The sequence below is a fragment of the Heteronotia binoei genome, chromosome 1 (assembly GCF_032191835.1).
Source record: "Heteronotia binoei isolate CCM8104 ecotype False Entrance Well chromosome 1, APGP_CSIRO_Hbin_v1, whole genome shotgun sequence".
Classification (NCBI taxonomy): Eukaryota; Metazoa; Chordata; class Lepidosauria; order Squamata; family Gekkonidae; genus Heteronotia; species Heteronotia binoei.
This window is the reverse complement of record NC_083223.1, coordinates 110033446-110044185: the sequence shown is the minus strand read 5'-3', so window position 1 is coordinate 110044185 and position 10740 is coordinate 110033446.

Genomic DNA, 10740 nt, shown 5'->3' with positions numbered 1-10740 from the left:
CCATTAGCAAGGTTGGAACAAGTACAATTGAACTCCAAAGGGAGTTCTGGTCATCACATTGAAAGGGCTGCACACCTTTACAATGCCTTCCCTCCATTAGAAATAATCAAGGATAGAGGCACCTTCTTTGGAGGCTCACAGAATTGGCCCTCCTAGTCCAATCCTTTTGAAACTTGGAGGGTGTTTTGAGGAAAGGTATCATGCTATGCTGCAAATTTGGTGCCTCTACCTCAAAGAACACCCCCCCCAGCGCCCCAGACACATCAATTTCCCATTATTCCCTATGGGAATCATTCTCCATAGGGAATAATAGAGTGCCCAGTAGACATTTCCCTCCCCCCTCACTGCTTTCTAAAGCGAGGGGAGGGCCTCCAAACCGGGGATTCCCCTGCCCCCACCTGGGGATTGGCAACCCTCCCTCTCTCTCACACACACTTACTGGGTCTGGTTCCTCCACAATGACATCTGAAAAGTACAGGGGTTATAAGCTGCTCTCTTTTACACACACTCTTGCTCTGAAAATGAAAGCAAACCAAACAGAAGGGCTGTGCTCTGACCAAGTTGCTGCTGACCCTTCCCCATGAAGTGCTTCCTGTTTCCTGCTCAACCTTAAAGGCACACAAACAACAGAAACACACACATTTTAAAACGGAACCTGTTTGCAGGTTTCTAAACCTGCTGCAGTTCTAGAGGTATATGGTGGCTGTGGGGGCGGGGCTTCCCCCCACAGGCCAGCTGGCTGGGGGCCAGGGGGAAGCCTGTAAAACCAGGGGATCCCCTGCTGGGACCTGGGGATTGGGAAACCTAGATATTTGTCTTCTGGAGATTACTTGTAATTCCCGGAGAACTCCAGCGCCCCCCCTCCCCCCCTGGAATTTAGCAGATCTGATAACGATTACATGTTGAGGATCTCCTCACTGCACCAGAAGTGAACTCTGGAGTAACATTTCTTCAGTGTTTTAAGACTCCTGTGTGTGTTTCTTAGGGTCAACTACAGATAAAGAAGGGAGCTAACATTGGATTGTGAGGTGTTCTTGAAGTGTGTGTGTGTATATATAGATATATATAGTCTGATGTGTGTGTGTATATACACACACAAACACCGTCTCTCTCTCTGTATGTATGTGTATATATATAAAATTGGGAGTGGTTGCAAATACAGTAGAAAACAGAAACAGGATACAGGATGATCTTGATAGGCTGGAAAACGGGGCTAAAACTAATGAAATGAATTTTAACAGGAATAAATGTAAAGTTCTGCATTTAGGTAGGAAAAATCCGATGCATGGCTATAGGATAGGGGAGATTTGTCTTAGCAGTAGTGTGTGCATAAAGGATCTAGGGGTCTTAGTAGACCATATGCTGAACATGAGTGTGATGTGGTGGCTAAAAAGGTAAATGCAATATTGGGCTGTGTCAACAGTAGTGTCCAGATCACGTGAAGTGAAGTTGTCGCTTTACTCTGCTCTGGTAAGACCTCACCTGGAGTATTGTTTTCAGTTTTGGGCACCACATTTTAAGAAGGATATAGACAAGCTGGAATGGGTCCAGAGGAGGGCGACGAAGATGGTGAAGGGTTGGGAGATCAAGTCCTATGAAGAAAGGTTGAAGGAGCTGGAGATGTTTAGCTTGGAGAAGAGGCGGCTGAGAGGTTATATGATCGCCATCTTCAAATACTTGTAAGTAGAGATGTGAAGGTCTGGAAAACCGTCCCCCCCCCCATTTTTTTCCTGAAGTATTTTTTGTTTTTTTCCGAAAAATTGAAAAAAAAGAAAAAAAATTGATTATGGAACATTTTATTTTAACATGATGAATAAAATATTTTAAGACAAGGTGTTCAAATATTTTCCAAATCATTTCTAAAAAATATGTATGGTATCAGATTATTCTAATTTCTGTGCACTGAGGACAAGCAAGTCCTAGGTCATGCCCATTCATTGAAACTTAGTCCTACACTCCCTTCTGTACACTTCCCCCCTCTTCAATTCTTTTTATGAGAATGAGTTTTTTTATTTTTATTTAATACTGTGGAGAGGAAATATAAATAATTGTTACTTCTGGATTTTTTAAAAAATGTTTTGTGCAAAGCACACACAAATACACTGGGGGGGGGGGGGGCAGAGAAGCAGGTTTTGGTCTGGGGTGCTGAAAATCGTAGTGCCGGGCTTGGCTGAGAGGTGATATTATCACCATCTTCAAGTACTTGAAAGGCTGTCATATAGAGGATGGTGCAAAATTGTTTTCTGTGGCCCCAGAAGGTAGGACCAAAACCAACGAGTTGAAATTAAATCAAAAGAGTTTCCGGCTCAACATTAGGAAGAACTTCCTGATCATTAGAGCGGTTCCTCAGTGGAACAGGCTTCCTCAGGAGGTGGTGGGCTCCCATTCTTTGGAGTTTTTTAAACGGAAGCTGGATGGCCATCTGAGAGCAATGCAGATTCTATGAATTTAGGGGGTGTTGGTATTTGTGAATTTCCTGCATTGTGCAGGGGGTTGGACTAGATGACCCTGGAGGTCCCTTCCAAGTATGATTCTTTGATTCTAAAATGTATTGACTACAGGCTAGTGGCACAGTGGTTTACATTACTATGGTGTTGCCATATTTTGAATTATTTGTTTATTATACTGGTCACCTTCCTCTACAAGGAATGGTATATCGGAAGTGATGGGGATTTATGATTTGGAGCACTGTCCCTACAATGAAATGTGAATGCATCTGGGGCTTTTTAATGTAGAAAAAAGATGAGTGGGGGGAGGGGAATAGAGTTTTCTAAAGTTATAGTCTCTTCCCATAATATAAGAACAGAATCAGACAATGAAATAGGATGATTTAGAACACCTTTCATTTTGCCTAGCCACTTTATCCCATCCAACCATGCATGCAAGAGCCAATGTGGAATAGTGGGGTGTGATCACATGACCAAATTGCTCTCGTATAGCCACCCTCTCCCCCAGATGAAGTGGGTGTGTAGCAGGGAAATAACGAGGCGCGCACTTACTGATTGAAAACGAGGTATTTTACTATTTGGCACCAATGGCAAGGTTCATTTGAGCATCATGGTTTCCAAAAATAATGAACCTTGTACACTTCTCAAACCATCAGCTTTAAGCAAAAGCGAGCCTGCAGCCTGGCCCCTTTGTTATCTAATTAACTTCCCCCCTCCCCTTTCTCTCTGGTAGTTCTCCAGTGTGTCTTCTTATCTTTATTCAACAAGGAGTTTCCTGTTATCAATACACATTTGTCTCACCCCCATTTAGGCTGCCTGGCTTTGACAGTTTAGCAGAAGCTCCTCTGAGGGGCCTCCCAACAGACACTCTAAATGTTGCATCAGACATTTTAAAGGCACAAACCCACATTTTCATTTATTGTTATTATAGGTGTGTTCATAATTATTCAGGGGTCTTCCCTTCAGGTGCAATCACATGCACACATCTGTTACTGACAGAACATGCACACATCTGGCCCTGTGTCCCACTTGTCCATACCTTGTGCTATGACAACTTCCGGGGAAATTCCTGGTGGTTTCCTGGGGGAAGTGTTTCCATGATGGGTTTCTGGGCATCTGGTCACCCCATTTCACCATGGAAATGCATGATTGCTCCATTCAGTTTCCACGCATCCTTTCCCCCCCTCCAACCCTACTCCGAGGAGTGCTTGTATGCTAATCTGCTTGTGCACATGCACAGTGGGACTTTAAAAAAAAAATTCCTCATTGGTCCATGGTTGAGGCATGTTAGCAATGTCAATGGCCTGTGCCGCTTCGATGCCAGTTGAGCACCCTCCATCTTGTTGCAATAGGGCAGTGCAAACTCAAACAGCTTTTCCAGACATGAGATGCTGCAACACCCATAGTTAGAGTGTTGGAATTGGATCTTGGGAGATCCAGGTTTGAATCTCCATTTTGTCCTGAAGGCTTGCTGGGTGACTTTGAGCCAGTCAAACACTCTCAGCCTAACTAGCTTACAGGGCTGTTTGGTAGAGAAAACAGAGAAGAGGAGTAATGATGTAAGCGCTCTGGATCACCAGTGGTAGAGAAAAGCATGTAAATGAATTTAATAAATTGAATTAAATGAAATTGAATTAAATAAATTGACCCATGTTCTTTTGGTTGGTTAGCAGAAGCTGCTCACTATCCAGCAGATTTTGTTATGCATTCCCCCCAACACACATACATCTAACAACTGAATTTTTGAAATAGAGCTAATAGTAGCTCCAGAGGACAGTCTGATGATTCAAAAATGGCAGGGGGGGGGCAGAGTAGTGAAGCTGCTTCTCCCTGCATGCCACAGTCACAAGTGAAAAAGGGCCAATGTGCATTAAGGAGGTACAATACTCCCATTGCATGTCTGATAAGAAAGTCCTCATGCTATTTCCCCAACAAACACAAGGACTTTATGATGTGAAGGCTCACCCTCAGCATCTTGTGCCTGAATGGAGCAGCAGCTGTAGCCCTTGCAGGGCTTTTTTTTGTAGTAGTAGCTAAACTGGCTACTCCTCCAATACTTCCCACCACAGCCCCAACTCCTGCTCTTTCATTCTTTTACAATAATGCATGTACAATAATATGCCCTGATCTGGATGGCTCAGGTTAGCCTGACCTCATCGCACTTTGGAAGCTAAGGAGCGTTGGCCCTGGTTAGTATTTGGATGAGAGACCACCAAAGAAGTCCAGGGTTACCATGCAGAGTCAGGCAATGGCAAATCACCTCTGAATGCTTCTTGCCTTGAAAACCCTATGGGACTGCCATAAGCCAGCTGCAGCTTGATGGCACTTTCCACCACCTATCATTTAGAGAAATATAGCACTTGTACAGACATGTCACTGTGGCATCAGAACTTGGAGATTACTCAGCATAAGGTATTTAATAGTCACCTTGTCCTTGTTCGGTAGGTATAAAGGATAACATTGCAGTTTAATGAGTCTGTTAACATCTAATTCTCATCTGAGGGATCTACAACAAACCTTTTTGGAACTAAAGTATCCATCTGAAGAAGTCAAGAAACAGATTAACAAATCCTGAATGGTACCCAGAGAAAACCTGTTGCAAGACTGGCCCAAAAGAGAACACCACTAGTGCTCACATAGAAGCTCTCAACTGAAAACAGTTCAATGCATCATCAGTTACATACAACCATGGGTCGTTTTGCAGAAAAATAGGTGGTGGAGCTCATCCAGGGATTGTTATGCAGCTGCAATACTATTCAATGGACAAGGAGGTGGAACTCTCAGAAAGTTTCAGAAGCTGTGCTCCTGTGAGCTCCCACTGAATCTGAGGCCTGCTTACAACCTCTACTAGATAATAACAATTCTCTTTCACAAGTACTGAGATGTTTTCTTGTGCATAGACAGCCCCCCAGTCTCCAACAACTCCTCACCCACAGTAATGCAACATTAATTTAAATATGGACACTGGTACCAGGTTTTGCAATAAACCCAGATGCCAGCTTTGCCGCCACATACACCCGGACAACACAGTCATGGGACCTAGCAATATCACCATCTCAGGCTTATTTAAAAAGTCTGGTCTCATCAGGCTTCAGCAGGGGAGCCTACTTTGCTGGGGAGGGTGGGATATAAATCCAATAAATCATCATAATCATCATCGTCATCATCACACTTTGGAAGCTAAGGAGCGTTGGCCCTGGTTAGTATTTGGATGGGAGACCACCAAAGAAATCTAGGGTTGTTTTCTAACATTATGTATGTCAAAGGATAAATGGACACAAATCTGACACCAAGAATCACAAGACTGAGAAGCTTACAGGAGAACACTTCAGCCTTCCAGGAGATTCAATGGGTGACCTCAAAGCAGCTGTTTTATTGCAAAGGAACTTCAGGAACAGACTGGAAAAGAAAATTGCTGAATAACAGTTGTTGAATTCATCATATCTGATGAGGTGTGCTTGCACACAAAAGCTTATACTGTCAATAAAACTTTGTTGGTCTTAAAAGTGCCACTAGACTCAAACTTTGTTCTGCTGAATTACAAGTTATTACAACACTTGGAACAATACTGCCACCGGCTTAACAGGGATATTGGTTTCTTATCTCACTATGTATGCTAAATTAATTCAGGCCTTAAATCTGCATTCTCACCATAAAGGGCTATACATTCTCTTTATTTTAGTCCACTTCTTATTTGAAATAGTAGGTTAGAACACTGATTGTAATGAATATTAAAAGGGTATATTGGAATGCACTTCTCTGGCCTGGTAGCAGGGGAAATATAACACTCCACTACAAACCATACCATACCAAACCTTTAATGGCATAATAGATTCAGATAAAAATACACAGAATATAAAAATTTAAACATTGGAGATAAAATCAAAATAAAACCGAGCTTACAGATACATTCAAACATGGTCAGAATTAAATTTAAGGATGTCAGCCAGAAATTTTGCCACAGCCTCACTAACCACCCCCTCAGTATCACTCAATAAATAATAACAGGGTGGCAGAATAGACAAATCTGGAGAAAAAGAAAGCTTGCCAAATAAATCTTTACGGAGGTTATGGTAAAAAGAACAATCAAGCAATATATGCTGGATTGAGTCAGGGGTATTCGCTCCACAGGAGCAAAGTCTGTCGGCTAAAGGGACTCGCTGATATCTCCCTTGTAAAACTTTGGAGGGAAACGCGTTTAGTCTGGCCAACATAAATGCCCTGCGATGACTTGGAGTGGTTAGGTCTGATAGATAATTGGGCATTTTGCCACAAAAAGCATAAAGACCTAAGGAAGCTGGAGAGCAAGTATAAGGGAGAGTTGGCCGTAATTTCGTTTCCTCCAATTCCCACAGTCTCAGTTTAATACATCTGAAGATATATGACTCTTCAGAGGTAGAAAAATCATCTACCTCTAACCCCAATTGATTGAGTTTAGACAGAAGCACTGCTGTCCAGGACGAAATATATGGGTCTCTTTTCATACAATCAAGAAGGCTGTTGGGATCTGTTCTAAAATGAATTTTGAGCCAGAATTTAAACACTGCAATCCAGGCTTTTGTCTCCACCAAAGACTGACCCACTTCAGAGCAGAGAGCAAAGTAGGACACACATTTTGGCAAACCAAGAATTTGTCTAAAGAATGAGGCTTGAATGCCCTCCACTTTCCTGGTAAAAGCTGAGATCCATATAGGGATACCATAGAGGATTTGGGCAAGCGTTTTGGCTTTGAATACTTTAATAGCTGCTGGAACTAATTGGTTGCCCCTTGCAAAGAAAAACTGTTTAATTTGAGCAGCTGAACACTTAGCCAAGTTGATGGTGTTGTTACGATGTGAAACCCAGCTTAACTTGTGGTTAAAAGTGATCCCCAAGTATTTAAAATTTTTTGTTTGCTCGATTGTTGAATTGCCAATAAACCATCTCTGTGGGCCCCAGCAATTTGAAAAGACAACTACTTTAGATTTGGTATAATTGATAGTAAGTGAATTACAATTACAGTAGTCATAAAAGGCGTTCAAATACCTTTGCAGGCCCACTCTTGTACAAGAGAGGATGGTAGTGTCATCGGCATAAAGTAATAAGGGGACCGCTTGGCCTGCAAGTTTAGGCGGATGACCATTGATAGGGGTCAAAAATTGTGCCAGGTCAGTTAAAAATAAATTAAAAAGATGTGGGGCCAGCACACAACCTTGTTTTACCCCCTTTAACACTGGGATTTTACTAGTCAAGTCACCGCTAGAAGAAAATTTCACTTGGCAAAAGGTATTAGAATGAAGTTTCCTCAAGAGAAACAGCAAACGAGGGTCCATTCCCAGGTAACCTAGCTTGATCCATAGTTGGGCTCTATCTATTGAATCAAAAGCACCCTTCAAATCGATGAAGGCCGCATATAATTTTTTTGACCCGGTATGCATATATTTTTCAGCAAGGAAGGCCAGAGTGCAGCAGTGATCCATAGCAGATTTGCCTTTGGAGAAGCCAATCTGTTCAGGACCTATGATGTTGCCTAGGCGCATCCAGTCAGTTAATCGGAGTTCTAAATGTTTTGCATACAATTTGCCCACTATAGATAATAAACAAATAACCCCACCTCAAAGAAAAAAAGATGCTATTAACTAAAGATACCACTGGACTCAAACAATCTGATTATAGGGATATGGTAGCTCTTTGATTCCACTGTGTGAAGTGCCAGTAACTCGGTTCCTGCCGTAAAGAAAAGAGTTAATTTGTATTTCTAGTTTGATTTTGTAAAGAGTTACTGTAGAGAAGAGATCCTTGGAGAGGTACAGCACAAAATATAACCCCTGAAGTTACAATAATAAGGGGGGGGGATTCCCTACACAGACTGATGGGATGGAGGTTAAAGGGCTACTGAGAAACTGAGCACCATTTTAGGTTTTAGTCTCTATGGAAACACAAATACATGACCCTTGGTGAAACATTTAAATGAGCTTAGTGAATTAGTACAATGCCAAGCTTAGAGAGCAGTTTAAAACATGCAGTACTGAGCAAGCTTCACATAGAATGGATGATTTTAAAAAATTCCTGAAAATGGGGTACACAACTTTACTCCAGAGTAACAGAACAACAGACTAGAACCTTTACAAACTGTCTTTAAAGTTACATCCAGAGTAATCCTAAGCATGTTTGCTCAGGAATTCCCCTTGAGCTCATCAGAGTTTACTCCCAGTATGCACTTATTATTCCTGCCTTTTCCTTACAGTGGCATTATATGCAAAGTTATTCTGGTGGCCTTAGACTGAAGTAACTGCCTAAGCTTGCACCAAAACATTCAGCCCAACCCATCTAATTTATTTATTTTTTTATGATTTTCAAAATGGGTAAGTTGATCTACAGCAGTGGTCCCCAACCTTTTTGGCACCAGGGACCAGTTTTGTGGAAGACACTTTTCCCATGGACTGGGGGGTGGGAGGGGAGGTAGGGTTGCCAAGTCCAGTTCAAGAAATATATTGGAACTTTGGGGGTGGAGCCAGGAGACTTTGGGGGTGGAGCCAGGAGCAAGGGTGTGACAAGCATAATTGAACTTCAAGGGAGTTCTGGCCGTCACATTTAAAGGTATAGCACACCTTTTTAAATGCCTTCCTTCCATAGGAAATAATGAAGGATAGGGGCACCTTCTTTTGGGGATCATAGAATTGGACCCCCTGGTCCAATCTTTTTGAAACTTGTGGGGTATTTTGGGGAGAGGCACTAGATGCTATACGGAAAATTTGGTTCCTCTGCCTCGAAAAACAGCCCCCCCACAGAGCCTCAGATACCGGATCAATTCCCCATTATACCCAGTGAGAATTGATCTCCACACAGGGAATAATGAAGTGCCCAGCAGACATTTCCCTCCCCCGTTTCTGGCAACTCTGAAGCTAGGGATTGGCCTCTCTACTCACAAGTTGCTGCCAACTTCTTCAAAGTAACATGGACACACCATTCCAAGAGGAAGCCTTTCGATCGGACACTGAAGTCTCTGGAGGTGGAAAGTCACATGGTGGCTGTGGGGGCAGGGCTTCCCACCCCCGCTGGCCAGCTGACTGGGAGTGGGAAGGAGCCTGGGAAATTGGGAGAACCCCCGCTGGGATCTGGGGATTGGCAAGCCGGGGGGCGGGGGCATGGTTTTGGAATGATACCATTGTGCACTTTATTTCTATTATTACATTGTTATATATAATTAAATAATTATACAGCTCACAGCCCAGTTGCTAACAGGCCACACACCGGTAGTGGTCCATGGCCCGGGGGCTGGGGACCCCTGATCTACAGCACTTGGGAAAAGGGCCAGATTTCATTCTTCCCATCTTTCCCCTTGCAATGTCCCTTGTAGTTTCTATTATTTAGACCTCAGCCCAGTTTTGGTCCAGTACAGAAGCAATATCAACCAGTGGAGGCATTTCTCTGGGATATAGACTGTTTCTGGTCATGAATCATATATTTCCCTTAGCAGTGGTTTACTGACAGGATATTCTGCATACAGGACTTTTTTGGGGGAAAAAGCCCAGCCAGAACTAATTTGCATGTTAGGTCACACACCCTGATGCCAAGCCCAGCCGGAACTGCATTCCTGTGCATTCCTGCTAAAAAAAAGAGCCCTGTCTGTATAGCTTCAGAATATTATGACTTCACCAGGCTGTTCCAGATGGATTATAAAACACTTAAGAAAAAACTGAGTTGCTATGCTCATCTGGCTACATTGTGGTATACAAAAAGAAAAAAAACATTGGATTAGTCTGGTTCCTATTAACCCTGTTTGTATTAGTGGTGATAAGTATACCTCTTTCAGGCTTGCCAACTCTGGCTCAGGAAATTCCTGCGGATTTGGTGGTAGTGTACCTGAAGAGGGATGCATTTTGAGAGTAGCGGGAGATCAGTGGAGATTTGATGCTATAGAGTCTATCTTCTGAAGCTACCATTTCCTCTGATCCTTCTACAGTTATGGCTCTATGAAACTCCAGGCTGCTGTTGGAAATTTGCAAACTGAGACCAATTTCGCACTAGGGCTTGTTCCGGGTGGAGAGCCTTTTTGCCCCTGGTGCTTTTCTCAGTTTTTGCACAAGCTGCTGCGGGGCTGCAAGTTGGTGCGCTGCTTTCTTGCTTGCCATAGGAAAGTGGCATTCCAGCTTGCAGCTCTGCAGCAGCTTCTTATGAAAATGGAGAAAAGCACTGGAAGTAAAAGAGCTCTCCACCTGGAACAAGCCTAGTGCGAAATTGGTCTGAATCTCCTCTGGTCAGATTCAGGTGTTTTGTTGTTTTGTTTTGAACTTTTGGATTCACTTTACTT